Here is a 15,210-nt window from a genome sequence, read left to right as displayed (position 1 = left end):
AGACCATCTTTGGTTTCTTGGTGTTGGTTAAGATTAATTGGTATATATAGATTCCAAAACTTATGATTACACTTACAATAAGGGAATTTCTTCAATTTAGGGTAATCATTATTTATCTGAAAATACAGATGTGTATGGTAGTACTATGTTTATAGAGCACCATAGAGAAGGACTGCAGGGTAGGTTCTGAAGTATTAATACAAACAACGTATATCTGTAAGTATAATGTTACTTTTTCGACATGATATGTCCATGGCAGAAAACATAAAATTTAGGCATACGTGCTTTTTTTCTTTTATCCTATTGCTTTAACAAGGACTCTGAAGGCTATAAAGTGATGCTGTTTCTAAAAATAAGGTGTCAGTTTTAAAAAAGCAAATTGTTAACCAAAGTTTTTAAAATTAATTTTTCATGAATAACTTACAAATGTTCTAGTTAGGACTTTTTTGATTGCAAGAGACAAAAACTAAATTCAAACTAGCATAAACAAAAAAGGGTGGCAGGGCTTCCCTGGTGGCGCAGTGGTTGAGAGTCCGCCTGCTGATACAGGGGACATGGGTTCGTGCTCCGGTCTGGGAAGATCCCACATGCCGTGGAGCGGCTAGGCCCGTGAGCCATGGCCACTGAGCCTGCATGTCTGGAGCCTGTGCTCCACAACGGGAGAGGTCACAACAGTGAGATGCCCGCATACCGGGAAAAAAAAAAAGTAAGTACTGGTGAGAGATAGGAATAGACAAATTAGTGCTAATTTCTTCTTTCATAGGGAAGGACTTATCAAATCATTTTATTCTTTATCAACAATAATGATCATAAAACATTTAAAAGTACAAAAAAAATGAACAGGAAAATGAATGAAAATAGTGCACAATCCCATCACTCAATATAGAATCAGTGTTGTTTATTTATTTATTTATTTGGCTGCTCAGCTTGCAGGATCTTAGTTCCCCAACCAGGGATCGAACCTGGGCTTGTCAGTGAAAGCGCCGAGTCCTAACCACTGAACCTCCAGGGAATTCCCTCAAAGCGTTTTTAAATTAAAGACAACTACAGTTTGAATTTTTAAGACTATCTAGATGATTAATTAATGAATGAATCCTCTCTTTCAACTAACATTTGAGTTCCTTACTACATGGCAATCACTCTGGGTTCTGGGTGTATTTTTGTGAGCAGGACAGACAAGGTGGCTATCCTGATGGAGCTTCGTATGTGGATAGATGTTAGACTAATAACTTGCAAATAAAGAATTGAAAAATGCTTTGAAGAAATATTAAAGAGTGTTATGAAAAAGAATAATAAGGGAACATATTTTTTGGAGGGCCACGCCTTGTGGCTTGTGGGAACTTTAGTTCCCCGACCGGGGATTGAACCTAGGCCACAGCAGTGAAAGTGCTGAGTCCTAACCACTGAACCACCAGGGAATTCCCAGGGAACATAATTTAAATTTAGCATTAAGGAAGGCTTTATTAAGTGATGTTTGAACAGAGAAACCTGAAAGATGAGTACCTTCTTAGGCACTTAAATAAAATGAAAACAATGAAAACATATCTGACACACAGTATTCAGTAAATACTGTTGAATGAATGAATACTATTCTAAATGTCAGAAAACAAAGCAAACATTAAAACAGAAAGCATAAGACAAGATCTCAAAAGTTATTTCAAAATCATAATTGTGCAAATAAACATAAATGCTACAAACTGCCCAATTAGAAGATGAAGTCTCTTAGGTTAAAATCAAAGTCCAACTAAGTGTTATGATGCAGTAACAATGCAAGGGTTAGAAATATCAGAATAGGCAAGGAGCAAGTAGAAGAAGGACAAGGAGGTAGAAAGGGAAGAGGAGGAGAATGAGAAGGAAAAAAGTAGGGGGAGATGATATTAATAGTAAAGTAGGATTCAAATGCCATAAAAATGTATCTACACAATAATGATAATGTAGTCATGTACTGTCATGTACATAAATAACATAGCATTAATATATTTAAGTCAGAACTATTAGATTCCTAAAGAGAAATGTAGAGAACTACAATTGCTGTGGAAGATTTCAACAGATCTTAATATTTATCAAGTTGATTAAAAAGAACATAGAGTATTAGAACATAATATAACAGTGTTGAATTAATAGCTACAGATAGAATATTTTCTCCCACAAGTATGCACCTTATTTCCAAGCATCCTCGATTATTATAATCTGTATCAGAAAGTAGAAATTTTACAGACCACATTCTTTGACCATATGTGATACAACAAATTAATAATTAAACTTTAAGCAAAACCAAAAACTCTAATCCCTTAGAAATATAAAAAGTACTTGTACATATAATTATTGGGTCAAAGAAGAAATCTTCAATTTTAGTCTGTTTAGAAAATAAGGACATTGAGGCTATAACATGAAATGCTGTGGTTTGAAGCTAAAACTACATTCAGGAGTGCCTGATGGCCTTAAATGCCCTAGATTGCCCTGCTTTCACTGTAATTGTTATTGACACCCAAAATGGATGACTAACCAAAATTAAGGGATTGTTGGAATTGATCTACCATAAATTCATGAATATTTTTTAATCGTATTTACTTTGCTGGAGAACTCGACTCATGTTTGAAGAAACTGGCTTGGAAGATTACAGTGAGGTTCGTGTTCAGATTTTAGGATTTGAGGAAACATACGGAGCACAAGCTAAAGCAAATTTAAATGGAGTAAGTAGAACAGATTTCTCATTCCAGTGCATATTAGTGGGTTGAAATACAATAAGTCCCCTACATGTGAACCTCCAAGTTGCGAACTTTGGAAGATGCTAATGTGCGTTCACATGTCCAATCACAGAAGTTAGTTCATGTGTCTGGCGTACATTGTCATGTGTGTGCATCCTCTATAGTAGTTGCGCTTTTGTGTACTTTACTGTACAGTACTGTATAGTGTACAGTAGTACAGTATCTTTATTTCAAGCCTAGGATGTCTGGAAGCAAGCGTAAAAGCAGCGGTGAGGTAGCTGTTACTACTGTACTTTTCAAGGTACTGTACTGTAAGATTAAAAATGTTTTCTTTATTTTTTGTGTTTGTTTTCTATGTATTATTTGTGTAAAAAGTATTATGAACCTATTACAGTACAGTATTATAAACCTATATAGCCAATGGTGTTAGTTGGGTACCTAGACTAACTTTGTTGGACTTACAAACAAATTGGACATACAGACGTGATCTCAGAATGGGAATGGAACACGTTTGTATGTAGGGGACTTACTGTATTCTTACTCAGTTATGTATGAAAGTATTTACTGTAAAGCCCAGCCTAGCTAAGGTTTAATGGGTAATGAATTTTGGGTTACTTCTATTTTACAGCGTGTTTTTTTTTTTTAAATCTGTAGTTTTATAACAAGCTTATTATTCTATTTGAATATTCTATTTGCCTATGGCAAAACTTACCCCAATTCCATTCCCTTCCTTTCTTGCTCCACCTTTAATATCTGAGTTATGTTTAGGCTCTTGGGTGTCACGTATATGGTTTTCTTCAAAAGTTTTTAGAGTTATGAATTTAAAATTTTTTAACTTCTAACTTGTTCTTAATATATGTTGTTTGTTCTTTAGCAGTAAAAACAGAAGTATTTTTTTCCATTCTTGCTGGAAATTTTCTACTCTTGACTAGAAAACAGATCAGTGATTTAGAATTAAGTCTTTGTTTATATTAAAAAATTCAACATATAAAGTATGTCAAAATCTATTGTAACCACCCATTAGAAATCAATTTCATTAATTTAATTTAATCCAAGATATGTTGAGGTTATTTTAAAAAATATGGATAGCTAAATTAAATAAAATGAAATATGATCAATGTCATTAAATTATGGTTAATTAATTTGACCTTGTCTAGGTAGTTTTTTCTGTATTCATATGTTTATTCCTAGCAGCATTATTACAGATGTGTCTTATATAAACTTTCTGTTCACATCATTAACCCTTTTTAGGACTTTTTAACCCCAGTAGTCATATTCACAATGGTTTGACCATCTTATTTATCCCAGAGTATTTGTAGATATTCTGGTTTATAGTGATTGCTTTCACTTGTGTTAATCAAAGATGGGAAAATGTATGGGAAACAGCAGTGACAATAGTAACAGTAACAACACTAACTGAGGGGTTGCTAAGTGTCAGGCAGTGTTCTGAGTGCTTCACTTGTGTTGTCCTTTAGCTCTCACAACGTTTTCAGGTAGATCTGTTAGTATTAATACATCCATTTTATAAATGAGGAAACTCAGGCACACAGAGGTTGAATAATTTGTCTGTGATCAAACAGCTACTGAGGGACAGGACCAGATTTGCACCCCCTACAGTCTAGTTCTAGCATCTGCACTTTTAACCATCAAGAGCAAGAGTTTTATTTTAGTGTGGAGTGAATTAAAAAGACCTAAGACCTTTGTGACTGAATTATTAAGGCTTGAATAACATAAAATGATAATTTATTAAATTTTAGAAGAGAAAAATAATATTGTTATTCATAGTCCTAGATATATTAAATAACTCAAATATCTGTTCAAATTTTGAGATTCTTTTCTATTTAGAAATTTTCTCTTCCGTATGAAATAGTAAGCCCAACAAGATATTGACTAAATATTTTATTTCAATAACACTTTTTAGAGAAGGAATTCTTGGTTTCATAATTTTTGCAGTCTGTTATTCATTTCATTTTATAAAACCCTGCAAATGCCAAAAACTCCTGTGTTTTATTTTGTACGACTAGTGTGTGGTAAGGTCAGGATATAAACTAGGGCCCATTTAGAGTTATATAGGAAATTTTAGAAGCTTGATAAAACCCAGAAACAGGAACCAGGTGTCAAAGTGTAGATATTTCACTATTCATGGAAATGTGTGCTCTGTTATTTTCCAGGTGGCTTAATTACCATATTTAATTCACTGAATAAGAAGTATTGAATGTAGAACTGAAAATGAAAGGTTATTGTGAAAGCCAACTTTTAATTTGTTGTTTGGAAGTTGCTCTTTATTAAAAGATGCTGGAAAACAGTGCCTATGTCTATTTTTCTTGATGTGCCCATGAACCTACATTTAGTCACATAATTAAATTGTCAAATAGAGTCATTAAGTTGGTTTTAGACAGAGAGATTGACAGTAAACGTAATGGGAAAAGTAGAAGTTTAATTACTGGTCTTATTAAAATAATTATATCTCATATTTGTACTTGAAGCAATGTTTCACATCTGATGCCATTTATTTTCATCATAATAGCTCTATGCGGTAGTTAGGAAGCTGATATGATCTGCATTTTACTAAAAAGGAAAATTATGTTATGGAAAAGTAAACTGACTTGATTAAAGACAAGCAAGTCTTTGGAAGAAGAGGCAGAACTAGTCTCAGACTTCCACTCCCTTTTGTGACCTTCCAAATGACCACACTTTTCAAAGAAGGTGATTGTTGAATTCTTAAAATTTTCAAATAAGGCACTTTTATTTACATACTTATAAACTATAATTCTGTTTCAAAGTAGGATAATTGATTCATTCTGTAATAAACTATCCAGTGACTATAGATCATCTATGTTATAAATATTCTTAGGAGAAACTGAGCTATAGCAGTTACACACATACAATTTAAAATCACCTGTCATATAAAGAAAGTAATCAGTATCAATGAAATAATAGAGGAAAAATGAATAAAAAGGAATTTTACAAATGCAATTTTAGCAATTCTTCCAAGCTGTTATTACCATGTGTCAAGTTGTATTCTTTGTTTTTTTTTTTTTTTTTTTTTTTTGGCTGCGTTGGGTCTTCATTGGTGCGTGCGGGCTTTCTCTAGTTGCTGCGCGTAGGGGCTACTTTTCATTGCGGTGGCTTCTGTTGTTGCAGAGCAGGGGCTCCAGGCACGTGGCCTTCAGTAGTTGTGGTGCTTGGGCTCAGTCGTTGTGGCTCGCAGGCTCTAGAGCGCAGGCTCAGTAGTTGTGGCGCATGGGCTTAGTTGCTTCGCGGCATGTGGGATCTTCCTGGACCAGGGCTCGAACCCGTGCCCCTGTATTGGCAGGAAGATTCTTAACCACTGCGCCACCAGGGAAGTCCTCAAGTTGTATTCTTAAGATAAAATTGTTATTAATTTATGGAGACTCAGAGTTATCTATTTTTTTAAAGATTTTTTTTGATGTGGACCATTTTAAAAGTCTTTATTGAATTTGTTATAATATTGCTTCTGTTTTATGCTTTGGTCGCAAGGCATGTGCAATCTTAGCTCCCCGACCAGGGATCGAACCTGCAACCCCTGCATTGGAAGGCTAAGTCTTAACCAGTGGACCACCAGGGAAGTCCCTATTTTTAATAGGATGTTTATTTTTGTGGATATGCATGGCATAATCAGGAAAACATAATAGTAAACTCCTTATAGTAATCATGTAAACTAGAGATATTTATATGGTCCAGAAAAAAATCTTTCATGCTATGCAGACACAGATTTGTGCCTTATTTTGAGCTATACATTTGTTAATTTCTACTCTTTGTTAATAGAGTCCTTGAGAAGTAGTCCTTTGGCTTTCAGTACATCACAAACAGAAGGCAGTGGTGAAAATTTTTTCAAGAGAAATTGCACCAGCAGGGACTGGAATGGGTAAATGTACATATTTTTACAGTTACAGCTCTAAGAATCCCTTGCTTTCTTATCACCAGCTCAATTATAATATTCATTGGTTAGCCCTTCTGAACTTGGCAATGTGTGCTAAGCTACATGGACTGTGTTGTACTCATACCCCTTTAGCCTTTGAGCATTTTAATACCTTTAAACATTCATTGAATATATATTTCTTCTTGTAATACTTATATCAAGTTTATCAAAACTTTAGAAACCTCCTGACATTGTGCGGCTATCTGTATTTTCCCATTATGTGTATGCCAAATGATAGATTTAGGTGATAGTCCCAGATAAAGCAACATGGTAAAGTGCGCTTTGGGTTTTCTGTGCCCATGCTACCAGCCCCCACATTCGGATCCACTTCTCCAGGATGATCTCTTCTTTCCTGGTGCCTGTAATGAGGTCTCATGATGCCATGTGCCACGCCACACCCAGGCACACAGGACCCGTTTCGATAATGCTCTAGCTTTTCCCTGAAACCTGAAATGGACCTTCCATGATCACAGGACCAGGCCTCTCAAGAGGCTTCAGTTTTCTAATCCAAGGAACTCATTCATTCATTCAGACGTAACTTTTGAAAGGCCTTGAATTCCCACATTTTACATATGGAGATATTGAGGCTTAGAGAGATGAAGTGGATAAAATGAGAGAGGGCAGGTGTCCTCCTTTGGCTCCCAAGAAGAGAAGGAAAATTTTCTAGTAATATTAATGTCACAGGGAAAACTTCTATTGACACTTCTTTCCTCTTCCTCTCCAATGGTTAAAGTGGAGTGGAAAATTGAATTTTGGCAAAGCAAGACTTATATTTTAAAATTAAAACAAAGCAAAAATCAATAAGTGGGACTACATTAAACTAAAAAGCTTCTGCACAGCAAAAGAAACAACAAAATGAGAAGGCATCCTACAGAATGGGGGGAAATATTTGCACACATCTGATAAGGAGTTAATTTTCAAAATATATAAGGAACTTGTACAATTCAATAGCAGAAAAACAAACAATCCAATTTAAAAATGGGCAGAAGATTTGAATAGACATTTTTCCAAAGAAAACATACAAATGTTCAACAAGTACATGAAAAGGTGCTCAGTATCACTAATCATCAGCGAAATGCAAACCAGGAACACAATGAGACATTACCTGTTACCTGTTATAATGGCTATTATCAAAAAGACAAGAGCTAACAAGTGCTTGTGAGGATGTAGAGAAAAGGAACCCTTGTACACCAATGTAAATTGGTGCAGCCCCTAAGGAAACAGTATGTGGTTTCCTTGAAAAATTAAAAATGGCAGTGCCACATGACTCAGCAGTCCCAATTCTGAGTATTTATCCAAAGGAAATGAAAACACTAACTTGAAAAGATATATGCACCTTCATATTCATTGCAACATTATGTACAATAGCCAAGACATGGAAGCAACTTCAGTGTTCATCAATAGATGAATGGATAAAGAAAATGTGATATATACACATGTGACAACACGGATGGACTTTAAAGGCATTAGCCTGAGTCAAATAAGTCAGATAGAGAAAGACAGATACTGTATGATCTCACTTATACATGGAATCAAAAACATTGAGCTCATGGAAACAGAGAGTAGAAATGGTGGTTGTCAGGGCCTAGGGGTAGGGAAATGGGGAGGTGGTAGTCAAAGGGTGAGAAGATTCAGTTCTAAGTTGAATAAGTTCTGGGGATCTAATGTACAGCACGGTGACTAGAGATGACACTGCTGTATTGTATACTTAAAAGTTGCTATGAGAGTATAAACTTTAATAACAACAACAAGAAAATGGTAATTATGTGAGGCGAAGGATTTGTTAACTCACTCTTATTGTGGTGAACATTTTGCAAGATATACATGTATAAAGTCATCACATTGTACACCTTAAACTTACACAATGTTGTATGTCAGTTATATTTCAATAAAGCCGCAAAAGAATTAAGTTAAATGAAAACAAGAACCACATTATAGAAAAAGCAGAGGCATGTTCACCATCAAGCTAATGAAGCTTAAACTCCAGGGCCCCTCGGTTGCAAGGGCCCCTTCCAGCGCCCTACCGTTGTGCTCAACTAGGCAAATGTTTTTGTAAATTTTCCAAGAGTAAAGTGTTTTATCTGTATCCACTTTCCCACTTTTGTCAAACCTCTCTGTGCCCCTCAGGCTGTTCTGTGTCTGCTCTTGTCAGCCTTCTTGGTGTAGGCTGTGCTCCCATAGGCAGAGTCCTGCCCAACCACACAAACTCATCTCATTTCATGATACTGGCAGTGGAGCCAGAAGTCTAGTTGCTGTATGAATAGTCTTTAGCCCCCAGCACCAGAAATATACGGGTAGTGGAGGAGAAAGAGGTTTGAAAGGTGTGTAATCATAAGCCAATCCATATGTGGAAAATTCTTCCAGTCATTAGGTACGTAAAATTCATCAAGCACGTGAAATTCACTAGGTGCATAGGCAGAATTCAGTTCTCATTGTCACCTAGTCAAAACTGGAGGTTTTCCCCTCTCAGAAATATAATTGACAGAAACATCTCTAACTATAATAACACTCCAAAGTGAAATTATTTTTAATATCTTTCTGTATGTGATCAATAGATACTCTTCTATCAAGAAATAAATGGTAGGGCTTCCCTGGTGGCGCAGTGGTTGAGGGTCCGCCTGCTGATGCAGGGGACAGGGGTTCGTGTCCCGGTCCGGGAAGATCCCACATGCCGCGGAGCGGCTGGGCCCGTGAGCCATGGCCGCTGAGCCTGTGCTTCCGGAGCCTGTGCTCCGCAACGGGAGAGGCCACAACAGTGAGAGGCCTGCGTACTGCAAAAAAAAAAAAAAAAAACGAAAGAAATGGTAGCAAATTTTCAGACCACATCAAAAGCAGTGACTCATTGAGAGAGATAAATTTCAAATAGAAACCAGTTAATCAAGAGTAATGAATCATATGAACACACTAGAAAAAGATTTAACTTTCTTACCGATTTGACAACAAATACTGTCATCAATAAAATAGCATAAAACTCATAATATCCCACAAAATAAACCATCAATTACAAGCTGGTTGAGTGTTATCATAAAGCATTCAAGATTATCTTGCACAAGAGAATTGAAATGTCCTGAAATCTTATGACTCAGTCATGAAAGAAACTTCTTTCCCAAACTTAAGCTTACGGGACATAAAAGAGTTGTGAAGCTGAATATTTTTTTCAAACCTATTAATAATAAAGAATACATTTCAATCTGCTGTGCTGAATAAAAAAATGAAAACGTTTTTGACTATCTACATAGAAATTTATATGTAGAAATTATTTGAATTTGAAGAGATGATCAGAGTATGCAACATAGACATGTATGAAAAGATATTGGAGAAGATATTAGAGAGTTAGTTAATAAAAAATTATCCTTTTGCTATATTCTGTGCCATTAGTGGTATTTATAAGCTTTATAAAATTTATAATTTGTTGTAATTTTTTTCTCATTCACTTTCATATCTGATTTTATATTTTTAATTTTGTATTATTTTTCTTAACAAAGTTTCTGCAAATTGTATTACCTTCAGGCCTCACAAAACTGGATCTGCTCCACTTCTAATTAATGATTCTGCCGCTTGATTTTTAATGTTAAAATAGTTCTAAAACTTTTTAAAGCCCCAGTTCCTTCTCTTCTTTGAGAACAATAATGAATAATGAATAATGCCTGCCCAGACACCTTATAGGGTTCTCAAAGAAAGAGGGAGAAGGGAAGTGGGGGAAGTAAAGGGAATTGAGAGAGAGAGGGAGAGAGGGAGGGAGAGAGAGAGAAAGAGGAAGAAGAGGTAGAAAGAGGAGGAGGAGAGGGGAGAGAGGAGGAATATGTGAAAGTATATTTTAGGCTGCAAAGCAACATACATGAGCAAAATACGAAGTGATCTCAATGAACTCTTGCTATAGATGTGACCTACTTCTGTCTCTTCTTAGCAAACTGCTCATCATTTTACTGTTTCTTGATGATTTGGGATAGCCATTTTCAAGATATGAAGTGCATAGACTGACTCCCCTTTATAGTGTCCATGAATCTTCAGGTTTCAGAAAAATTAAATCCCCGATTTGATTAAGTCCCTGATTTTTTAGCTTCTGATGCAGCTAAAAACAATTTCTAAGTGATATTGAATTTGGGAAGGAGTTTAGGAATTCTGGGTACTCCTATTCAATATCCTTATTTTAGGCCAAATTTTTCTTATTATTTTCCCTAATGGAACATTCACAGCATCTAGTCTGCTTTCTGAGGTACAACAAATTTGACGAAATTTTGCATCACCGCGTAATAAGAGTTGCCAGCTTTCTGCTGCCAGTGTCTGTGCCTTATCTGCTCAAAGCTCTACCTCCTTCAGAATCCAGTTCCACATTTTAGGTGCAGCACCCCATTTCCAGGTACCAGATTCTATGTAGGTCAAGGTTCTTGGTCTCAAGCAGAACTCTAGGTAGTTTAAGCAGAAAGAGATTTATTGAAAGTTATTAGGTGGCTCCTAGAATCTTGGGAGCACCCATTTTGTGTGCTACTCAATCAAAACACAGACTCGCACAGAGTGGTGCTAGGGAGCCACTGCTGCCTCGGGCAGGTAGGAGGTGTGTGCGGGGTCCACCTTTGTTGTCTCGGAAGAACCACACAGCTCCACCTCCAGGCTCCCAGAAGACAACAGCTCCCTGAGCAGCCATCGCCTCTCACTTCATATTTCTCATTCAAGTCCCAGCGAGACGGCTCCGTTTGCCGAGAACTTAGGCCATGTGCCTGCACCCTAGCTGCAAGAGCACTGAAAAATGTTGAAGTTAGAATGAGTGAGGGTGAGCCCACCTGCAGAATCTTCCAGAGTTTCCTGCTTTCTTACAAATTCATTGTCAGACTTTAGGCGAGGTACTTAACCTCTCTAATCCCTTTCCTAATACCTAACATAAGGATTTGGGACTCCATGAGTCCTTACAGTAATACACATCTGTGTCTGTGCTAGTTAGAATTCTGTCTTCTAGTGATGCAATCCTTACGTGAACCTAACTGTGGGAAGGGCAGGGGTAAAGCTGACTTTAGGAGTGCCTGGCCCATCCGAACACTCACTGTCTCCCGTCTCTGCTTTCTGTGTGTTGGCTGTAGAAACCAGCTTCTCCGTGAAACTAGAGAGGCAGCCCCTGACAGCTCTGAAGCTCACGTCCAAAAAACTCTGAGATTATAGGGGAAAAGGATGCCTCTTTCCCAGAATCCATTTCTAAGGTCCAGAAGAAGGACTCTCATTAGTCAAGCTTGGTCTGTGTACCCGCTCTGTGGCCAGAGGATAAAGTCTTTAACCAGAGAAAGGGTGTCACACAGGCACGGCCACCTGAGAATTGTTCTGAAGCAGTCAGCCACCCCCATCTGTGACCACTGCAGACTCTAAGATCTAGTGTGCCACAGTATGCGATGTGTGCTTTATTCATTCGTCTTCAGGCTCTTATTTTTGTGAATCCCAATGTTGTGTGGGGCTTAATGGGAGAGACAAACACCGTTTACGACTGAGCACCTTCATTCAGGGAGCTTACGATTTAATTATAGAGGTAGAAGCAAATAGAGTCATGGAAGTCCTAACTGTAAACAGTATAATAGTTTTAGGAAAAGATCTGAAATTCTAAAGCAGATGAATATGGAACTTGAAGGGATGCAAGGATTTAACAGTTTTTGCCAGGCATTTTGTCCCAAATCATATTTGGCTTGAAACATCATTGGTAAAGCTGACATTTAGATTCTTGAATTTTTGGCCTGATCTTTTTTCTTGGATGTTTACTGTGTTGGTATGTAGACAGCATCTTCTTTGTAAAGTTACATTATTGTTCTGAAATATATTTTGTTTAGCAATAAATAAGATAATATGGTCCTTTGGTCATATACTTTATGAACATAGCTTGTATAACCTGAAAAAAATCCATTTTCTCCTTGGAATCAAGGAATAGGTAGCTCACCCTAAAATTTATCTGGGATGCAGATAGCATTTTGTATATTAAGTTATATTGTGTTGGCAATTAGATTGTTGAAAATGTGTGAAAAGTTTCAGCCGATTAATGTGTCAGCCTTTGGTTCATCGTACAAAGGAACTTCTTGGTTTTGTAATCTGAAGCACATGCATATTAAGTAGAAAAAACTAATTGCAGTAAATCCTGGTAATAATCCGATGTTTCAATAATGTCACATTGTAATTTCTGAATCTATGTGTAAAACTGTTACATAAGGGTCTTATTTTTAAATTACTTTAGTCTTGTTGACCTCTGTTTCTCTGATGATTAAATTAGATTAACTTAATTAGATTTTATTTAATTAAAAGCTTTTGAATGCATTAAAAAATTTTTTTTACATTTTTATTTATTTTATTTTACTTTCTAAAATAACAATTCTCAAAAGGCTACAAAAAGTAGAGATAATAGTATAGTGTATCCCACATATTGGTCACCCTGTTTCAGTAATTCTCAATGTATGGTAAGTTTTATTTCTTAAATACCTCCACACACATCTGGTCTATGAATGATTTTTAAGCAAATGTTAGTCATTAAAACATTCTATCTGTATTTTAGTATGTAACTGGAAATTATTTTTTAGTTTTTATAAACAAAATAACATTATTGTATCTTAAAAATAGTACTTTAGTTCATCAAATTACCAGTCAAAATGTTTGCAATTATTAAAAAAAAAATCAATAGAATTTAATTAATTTACATAAGATGAAGTCACCAAATATAAGTATACAATTTGATGACTTTTGAAAAATGTATAGGGTCATAAAATTACTGTCACAATCAAGTTATATAGTACACTTCTGTCACTCTACAACTTCTCCTCATGCATTTTTACTGGCTGGGATATGTGATAGGTGTATGTTTAATTTTTAAGAAACAGTTAAGGAGTTTTCCAAAGTGATTGTATCATCTTACTGTCCTGCCAGCAGTATATGAGAGTTCCAGTCTCACCAACATTGGACTGACTGAATGCATTTTACATCCTTTTCCTTGTGGACAATCCATATAGATGTAGTTAGTAGTTTATACATATTTTGTTTAATTATTTTTCTTGGAATTTCTATTGCAATAGGCAATAACCAATTTATACACTTCAGGGATAATACAGGATCACTCCTTGCTTACAAAAGTAAGATATATCAATCCTAATAAGTGGAATATAACTGTTTTAATGACTACCAAAGTCATTTTAATGACTATTTATCTCAGAATTTATTTCCCTTTTTCATTGTAGATTAAGTGACTTTTAAAACTAAATGGGAATCCTTAATATTGCAAGGATTCAATCCACAGCCATTAATGAATGCCAGTGGCATATAGAGAATTGTTGTCTTAGTGCCAAGAAAATTAAAATCTTAGCATTATAATCTAACTGAGAAATCCATTTGGAGAAATGGGTTATTAGAAATGAAATGTGTCCTCACGGAGCAAAAGAAAACAAAAAAGCCATGATAGTGGGAGTATAGGATGTTATGCAAACACATAGCAGGAGCACCCAGCCCAGCCTAAGGTACCAAAGCAGTGGAAACTTAAACTGAGAATTGACAGGTTAGTACTTAGCCTTGTGAAAAGAATTGTGATCAGAGGAAATGCATGAAAGCTCAGAAGTAAAAGAGACGGTGGCAGTTTGGGAGAAATTAAAAGAAGTTCCCCTGAACAACAGCACAGAGATGGGGTCAGCTGAAAGAGAGGTTTAGGAAACTGATGACAGGAGAGGCTAACCTGGGAGAAGATTATCAGGACTGAGAGGAATGGGCTGGTCAAGGCTGAATTCACAGGGCTTACTGATTAACTGGTTTTGAGGAACAAGGGAGAGGGTGGCATCAAGGATCATTCTGGAATCTGGCTTGCAGCGCTAGGTGGTTGGTGGTACCACTCATGGAGAAAAAGAACATGGGGGAAGAGGCAGGGTTAAGGGAGTCTGTGGGATGTTTCAGGGTCTCTAGTAGGGAGCTGCTGAAGAGATACAGATTGAGGAGACAGCAATATATAGATACTCATTTCATATCAACATACAAAGGACTTGTCAAAAAGGATCCTTCAAAAGAGGCTTAGAAGGATCTGCCAGAGGGAGGAAGAAAAGCTAAGGCAGAATATTTTTTTAAATTCCAGGAGAGAAAGTATTTCAAAAAGGATAGAATGCTCATGGTGTCAAATGCTACAAAGAGGTCAATGAAGATAAAAACCAACAAATTCCCATTGGATTTTGCAATAAGAATGTTGCTGATGACCTTGGCAAAAGCACTTTCAGTAAAGTGGCTGGGGCTGACTCCAGATGAAGCGAGTTGAGGAATGAATAAGAAATAAGGACTTGGAGATAGTGGACGTGGACAGCTCTTTTAAGAAGAATATTAGTGAAAGGAGGGATAAAGATAAGGTAGAAGAAGCTAGAGGAAGATGGGAGGTTGAGAGAGAGTTTATTTTATAAATAAAGTTTTTATTTAATACGGGCAAGACTTGAGTGTGTTAAACACTGATGATGTGCAATAATTAGTGGAGAGAGAAAGGTTGAAGATACTGAAGGGGAGGGGGTGCAGTCCATAGAGGAGAGCCTCTGAGAAGGCGGAAGTGGGATCCATAGTGCTGGATAAGGGGTC

The sequence above is a fragment of the Leucopleurus acutus genome (assembly GCF_964270905.1).
Source record: "Leucopleurus acutus genome assembly, chromosome: 4".
Taxonomy (NCBI): Eukaryota; Metazoa; Chordata; class Mammalia; order Artiodactyla; family Delphinidae; genus Leucopleurus; species Leucopleurus acutus.
The sequence above is the reverse complement of the archived record's forward strand: the minus strand, read 5'-3'. Positions refer to the sequence as shown.